Here is an 8357-nt window from a genome sequence, read left to right on the forward strand (position 1 = left end):
TAGTAGATATAAGGATGAAACGATCAAATTAAAGAGTTGTGTTCTTTGTCATTAAATTAAACTCGATGTACTATTGAAACTGTTGATTTCTGGACATTGTAATGTTTTTTTTTTTTTTTTTTTTTTTTTTTGTGCCTGACCCCCCCACCCACACTCCTATCCCACCTACTTTAAAAAAAAAATGTTTATGTCATTGGTTTTAAGTAAAACTTAACTGATACATCCTGTGTGCTTTTGGAACAGGTTCATTCAGGCAGTGTTTGCCTTTTTTTTTTTTTTTTATTTACTTTTGTTTCACTCTTTATCAGTCTTTGTCATCTTGTCCCTTTCTTTATCAAATGGATAGATACAGTAGCCTATGCCCATTTATTGCAATCCTGGAAGCACTTCTAATAAGAGTTGCACTCCTGACAGTTTATTTATTTATTAAAAAAGTATCATTATAATATTTCTTTATCTCTAGAGCCATTTAAAAATGGTACCTCATTGCTTTGCTTGTGAAACCTTCAGTGGTTTTAGCATGTTTCGTGCAGACAGACACTAGAACATGAGTGACAGTGCTGAGAGATGTGAGGACAGGCAGGTGTTATGCAGGAATTGCTCAGTGATAAGGTCCACTGGCCTCCCCCTTTTCCTCACCCTGTCCCAGTCCAGATTCCTTCTTCTACTCTCCGTCAGTTTGTTCATGTGTGTATGCTTCGAGATCAATGGAGACGGCAGATAGGGTTGCACATTGCACAACTATTGACACACTTTTGGGGAGCATGAACTCAGTCACCCAAGATTGCTTGTCACTACAGGAGTCATTGCCTCCTGAAGTTAGAAGCTTTTCATGACAGCATTGTTTTAAAATTTGACAAAGTTTATATTTTTTATAGTATCTCTGACTTCCCCTTATAAAAAGTATACTTCAAATTAATTTAAGTATACTTAAGTAAAGTTTATTTGTAAGTATGCTTTATGTAGTAAGTATACTAATATCAATGTTGTATACTTGTAAGTGTACTATTTACTAAATTGGCCCACTTTTTAGTGTATAAATGTATTCTTTTAAGTATACTTTAAGTGTAACAGTAGTAAACTTTGAGTTGCTACACAACTAGTTTACAAGTATATATTTTTTTGCTTGTACTGCAACTATACTACAAGTGAACTTATAGGTATACTGATAGTTTACTACCTGTAGCACATTTTTTAGTTTTTGAAAGTACAATTTGAAGTATACTCTCAGTAAACTACTAGTTTAGTAGTTTTATACTGTAAGTATACTTGTAAGTTTTCTTTATAAATCAATATTTTCAAACAATGTAAGTTTATATGACAGTATGTAAAACTATGTGAAAAAATATTTAGAATAACCTTTAGTTTTAAGGTTTAAGTATTTAGAAGAAGAACCTTTGGGTGCATTGAGGTAATTATTTTTTATTACTATATTCCAAGGTATCTTGTGTTTGCAGTATTGCAGTATGCTTTTTCTTTCAAATTGATGATTTATTTTTTTATTTTTTTTATAATATGTAAGATTTTTGGATTAAAATATCCAAAAACCATTTGAACAGTGTTATATATTTTGTTGACTTGCGTTCTTACATTATCCGAAATGTTTCCAAGAATGTTTAAATCCAGGGAAATAAGCAATTTTTAACCAGGACACGAGCCTTGTCTGTGCGTCGCCTATCAGTGACATACCCACGCTACCCTTGATTTCCAATTTTATTTTGTAAAAACCATGGAAACAACAAAGACGCTTTAATATATTGCATGTATTAACAACAACATTATAACATAATTTTCTACACTCTCAAATCTAATATGAAGAAAATCACTGCTTTACCCCACATACGCTTGACCGGAAGAACTGGAAGTGGCGACTTTGCAATAATAACATTTCCGCTGCTGTTGAGCCGTGTGTCGTTCATCTCTCATTAGCAATCGCTCCAGCGGCCTCATTCAGAACCCACAGCACTCGGCCCTGCTCTGCTTCATACTAAAGTATTGCTAATAATCTCATCCATGAACATGATTTCTGCCCGAGTCCTGTTCCAATTCTTTTCCACCGGCTGTGAGGTAAAGACAACATCTCCCATGATTCCGCGCTCAAACTCGGCATCATCAAGCTATGCCTTTGTTTTGAATAGGCGACCTCTAGCGGCGAAAATTTACATAGTGTGCCTTTAACAGTACATTTTATATACAGTATCTTTAATTGTATTTTTTGAATTTTTTAAATTTTTGTTTTGTTTGATGGATAGTTAGGCCATGTCTTGCTCTTCCACAGAAGTATTTCCCTGTACTTGTTCAAACAGTTGCTAATGAAAGTGTTGCATTTCCAGAAATGTATTCAATTTAAAAAACCCTGTCAGCGGAAATTTTTACCATTAGTTTTAGATGATCGATATGATCCTTTCATTGCAGCCTGCGTTCTGTATGTGGTTTTGGACCTTTGGGCCCTGATTTACTAAGATGTAAAGTGGGTAGTAATTTGCTTGTGCAATCTGACAGATTGCATGAGCAAATTCTGAGTGTAATCCAGGTGTTTTTCAAAGAATAATTGCACAAAAGCAACATGTGAGCATAGATTTGATGCACCCATATTTAAATGAGGCCTTCTGCATGTGGTAATTGTGTGTGTGTGTGTGTGTGTGTGTGTGTGTTACTGCATGTTAAAGAACAGACAGACAGTTTTAAACGTTGTTGACTTTTCCAGACCCAGAGTCAAGACCAGTCTGATCCAGTCAGTGCAGCATATTTTCTTATTTATCAAATCACATAACAGTTGCTTTTGGATCAAGACACTGTGGCTTCAGTAAATGTCCATGTTTCCTTGACTGTTTGAGTTCACATTTCTCGCATAACTTCCTGAGCCCAAAAGTTACTGCAGTGCAAAATGTGACTCATTTAAAAAAGTTTTCATAGGGCTCTCTTGGGTCGGTGTGGGTTTCATTAAATGAGAATTAAGCTGCCCTTTTAGCACGCCTATGCTCTCTCTGGGTGTATACTGTATATTGTATCGGCGTGTATGTTTGTGTGAGAGCAAATGTCACACACACAAACTCTAAAAACTCAGTTACCATGACATCTCCATCTTGTTTGACATTCTTTATTTCACAGCGGAAATACCTCATTTTGTGATGAGGTCACAATAATTTTTCTGATTTACAGATTGCAGGAAGACACACACGTGCACACAGTGTAAAATATAGAAACGCATTAAATTTCAAATCCTTTGTATTGTAAATTAAATGCAACCTGACCCGTTGTCCCGGCAGTGCCTGAAAACCGCATTCCAAAATAGCACACCCAACTTAATCTGTGATCCCATAAAAATCATATACAGTAGTAGTAAGCCAGCACACAAAATGAGTCATGAGGAAAACCCTGTAGCAGGGAGTGGCCGGTGTGGCATTTTGTGCAGAACACCCACATCTCGAAACTTGCTAGCTTCTGTTGTAATTCCTCCCATAAAGAAGCACAAAACATAAGAAGACTCCCTTGTACAAAGGCACACAATGCAGCCTACTGACTGCCATCCAGCACATAACAGATTGCTTTATTTGTTTCAGATGAAGTATCTCACATGTACAAATGTATGGGAATCATTGCATGATCTAACAATATCAAACCTTGTGGCCTAATGCACAAGCTTTTCAAGCAGTGCTGTTTTAAATGATAAAACAATAGCTATTTTTAGTGTGACTTGACTTCAGGTTCCAAAAAGTGTTTTGAGGCCACCGTATATTTGCAATTACCAGGGTGGACAGTACTTGAGTAATTGCACTTCATTACTGTAATTGTAATTCGGGAGTGTCCAGGAAACCCGTTTACTGTCAAACAAACTTTTTTTTTCTTTTTGCAATCCCATGTCTCTAGTGGCACAGAAATGACACTTTCTAACTTTTACACAAATACATTTCCAAGGGGAGAAAATAAAACTTTTGAAATTATTCTACAGGTTTTTTATGACTAAAAAGTTTATTCAAGATTAAATGCAATGTGCATCAAAGTTACTTTAAAGGGTTTGTTCACTCAAAAATGAAAATTTTGTCATTAATTACTCACCCTCATGTCGTTCCACACCCGTAAGACCTTCGTTCATCTTCGGAACACAAATTAAGATATTTTTGATAAAATCCGATGGCTCAGTGAGACCTCCATTAAAAAAAAGATAATTAACACTTTCAAACGCCCCAAAAAATAATACTAAAGTTATATTTAAAAAAGTTCATGTGACTATAGGGTTAATGTTTATAGCGCAACGCAAATACTTTTTGCGTGCCAAAAAAAACAAAATAACGACTTTATTCAATATCTAGTGATGGGCTATTTAAAGCACTGCTTCATGAAGCTTCATGAAGCTTCGAAGCGTTACGAATCTTTTGTTTCGAATCAGTGGTTCGGAGCGCGTATCAAACTGCCAAAGTCACGTGTACCATGGAAATTTCAAAACACTTATGATGTAACGAAGCCTCGTTTACTGAAATCATGTGACTTTGCCCCTCCAAACCACTGATTCGAAACAAAAGATACGTAAAGCTTCGAAGCTTCATGAAGCAGTGTTTTGAAATATCAGTAGATATTGTTGAATAAAGTCGTTATTAATTTTTTTTGGCACACAAAAAGTATTCTCGTTGCTTCATAACATTAAGGTTGAACCACTGTAGTCACATGAACTGTTTTAAATATAACTTTAGTACCTTTGAGGGCATTTGAAAGTGTAAATCAACTTGTTTTCAATGCAGGCCTCACTGAGCCATCGGATTTCATCAAAAATATCTTAATTTGTGTTCTGAAGATGAACGAAGGTCTTACGGATTTGGAACGACATGAGGGTGAGTGAGTAATTAATGACAGAAATTAAATTTTTTCGTGAACTAACCCTTTAATGAGACAGTCTCCTCTGTCCCTCAACCTCATGAGTCAATTTATAAAGCCAAACCTTAATATTTATTATTTTTTAATACTTAAGTAAAATTAAATATGGATACTTTTTACTTTCGGTCAAATACAGTTTTATTTTTTACACAGATCCAATATTTTAATGCAGGTACATATTCTCTGCACTCTTTTTACCCCTGGCAAGTACACTTCTGTTACTCCAGTTTGTCTTGTCAGAAGAGCCGGTTTTAATGCTCAGTTAGTTCAGATTCACATGACAGGGTGTGTACTGGCATCTTGCAGTACAACCGTACCACAATCCCTCCCAATCAATATGTGATCAGTACATCAGCATATGTCAATGACAGTGGTACTGTTTTTTTTCTAGAAAAAAACAATTGGTCATAATTATGATTTATTTTCACAGTAAACATCTTAATATAAAATAATAAATCCTGAGAAAAGTTTTAGATGAAAAAGGCATACAACTTTGCTACGTCGTGATGGTAATGACATGTGATTGATTGCTGGCCAATAAGAGCCTATGTGACAGGCACAGGAATAACACCAATATAGATTTTTCCAGTGCTTTATGGGGATGCTGTTTTAAGTGTTCAGCAGGGTGCCAGACAGTCAATTTGTTGCGTGTGTATGTGTTTGTGTCCATATTCTATTGAGAGTATTTGTCTTTGATTGTGTTCTGTGTACTATAGCATTTCCTCTTTATTTGCTAACAATCTTTCTATTTCTGGGCCTAATTTTATTTATTTACTCTTCTAATCCCAGTTTTAGACAGAAATGAGGAGTGACTGAGAAAAATGTGAGACTATGAAACAAAATCACACCAGCTACAGTTTGTTTCCAGCAGGATCAGCTCTTATAGCAGAATAACTGCAGTGAAGTGTACTTCCTAATTTCCCTGGCGGTTAAAAGCCAGGTTCCAATTTGGCCTGCTGTGCTTTAGAGATGTTTATTTTGGCATGTTAACATATTTAATTAGCCTGTTGTTCAAATCTGCCTGTCCTCCTGTACCCTGCAACATTTCAGTGTCACGTTATACTAGTTTTCCTTTTGCTTGGAATACAAACTAGATAATTACCACTTTTTGTATTCATATTTTATGTATGTTGGCGTGCACTTGTAAACATCATGTGGCAATTTATTTATTTAAAAAAAATTTTTTTTTTTATTTATTAACTGCACCCTATTGACAAGATTTGCATGGATTTCCATGCTGGTTATTGCTGGTTTCAGACTGATATAGCTGGTGGACTGGTAAAGCCTATGCTGACAATTAATCAGGTTACCCAAAGTTGACTTGCTGGCTAAGCTACAGTAGAAAAGATTCAATCCAAAGAATTCAGAGGAAAGTTTTACCTGTTCCACTGTCTCTATTCAGTTGAAGTAGTCAATGAAATATTCTTGTTGTATTCCTACAAATAGCACAATAGATCAAATAGCAGCACTGAGTAACTTCATTCCACAGATCAGAACAATGTTTGATAGGTTAATCGAATAATTCATTTGGTTAATTATTTCCAAAAAAGTTCATTTTTCATTTCCTAAATACAGCAAGTGCTAATCCCCTTATTCTGATGGATAAAACTAAATAAAATGGTTTGTCTGTTTATGACTGCAGCTTTTTGGAAAGCAACAGTGAAGTTGTCTTCAAATGAATGTCATTTCAGAGGAGCAGTACTTTGACTTCAGGCTAATCACACAGTTCTTTGAGTTCAACTGGTAATGATATCATTGACATGTTATGAGGCTTAAGGCAGGAGAAAGGATCTACATCTCCTGAAAACTTGACTTGATAGTCCTTTCATTATCTTTTGTGTGACAGTGTAAGTGTCATTTTTCAAAAACGTTCCCTCTGAGTCACACCGGTCATTATAGTTCCAAATTCCAAGCTATATGTGCAAAATTAGATTAGTCAATTAATTCAAGCCGAAGTTTGGTTATCTTGAAGGAAGCTTGAGCTGTACTGCACTTGGCCCCGGTGTAGCTCTGTGATTAAACAGCTGAGTATAGGCTTAATTAGATTAACCTCTTCATTTGAGCAGGTTCTGCTTAAAGACGTTCATATTTAACACATGAATCATATCCTGAGAAGAGGGGCAGCACTTCTCTCTCCATTCTACTGTAAGATTAGATGTCTTGCTAATAGTACAGATATAAACTACGCATGAGAATCACATCTGACTCACTCGATAAGCAGATAAAGCCTATAGTAGCTCAGAGTGCTTGTCAAAGTGTTTATCAGGTGGTTAGATATTAATTGATTGCAGATTTAGAGCAGAAGTGTCTGTCAGTGGCTTGAAGGTACTGATAACCCCTTCCTAATGAGGCCTGGTGAGTTAGTCTTGAAGTCTAGAGCATGGCTAAGCTCACTCCATCTTCATTAAAGCAGCTTCATGTCACTGAACAATGTAGGGAATCCACCTTAAAGCTGTCTTACTCTCTCCACTGTCATCTTTTCAAGCCTGTTGTTTGCAATGGAATAGAGAAGTGTACTTGCTGTCACACAAAGAACAGCACCACTGCATTCTCTTGAGTGCTGGATGGAGGAGTTGTGTTTGGGAGGTGGTTTTGCCATTGGTTTTGCAAACTTGGCAAACTGCCTCCACTTAACTCACTGATTTGGGGATTGTGTTTGTAGTAGGGATGCATATCGATACAGATGTTTCTGAAGAAACCTTTAACTGAATCGCTCAAATATCTGTAACACAGTCTGAATATTACTGGATTTTGCTTTTGTATATTAACTAACACTCACAATGTGCTCAATGTGCCCCCCCCCCCCCCCCCCAAAAAAAGATGGTTACTATGAGAATGGACTTTCTTTGGGAAAAAGTTGACACCTAGTGTGCTATACATAAATCAGAACAGTAAGTAGGCCACATGTAGCCCACTGACAGCTGGCCTGAACTCACAGTGTTAGCATACTTGGAGAGCTTGAAATTGTGGGTTGATAAGACAGTGTGGCCTGTCCCAGTGTTGTGGAGATAAAGCCTGTCTCACATTCTCCCCTCTTTGCCCCCCTCCATCAAGTTGCGATGAAACAGACGTAGCAACAGATCTTTTCTTCTGTACATCAAACGTACATCCGAGTGTAATGGTGTCAGGTTTCTGGCTATATTAATCGCATGATGAAGGGTATTAATAATAATCTTTATTATGACAAAACTCAGGAAAAGTATAAACACTTGAAACAAACAATAACCAACAAAGGACTAAACTGAACAGAGAGTATATAAGCAGGGATAATCACAGGAACAAACGGGGACATAACAGAAACTAAACAGAAGGAAACAGACTAAAGGAAAACAGAACAGAATATAAAAATGAGTCCAATACCGTGACAGTAGTCCCCTCTCCCAGAAGGCCTGTCCTCACACCGTAACTGTGGAGAGAGGGAGGCGGCTTTTGTGGAGGTTGCGGAGATGATGATGGACAGGGATGAGGAGTAGTCAGTGGAGACA

Source organism: Megalobrama amblycephala, linkage group LG4 (genome assembly GCF_018812025.1).
Source record: "Megalobrama amblycephala isolate DHTTF-2021 linkage group LG4, ASM1881202v1, whole genome shotgun sequence".
In the NCBI taxonomy this organism is placed as follows: Eukaryota; Metazoa; Chordata; class Actinopteri; order Cypriniformes; family Xenocyprididae; genus Megalobrama; species Megalobrama amblycephala.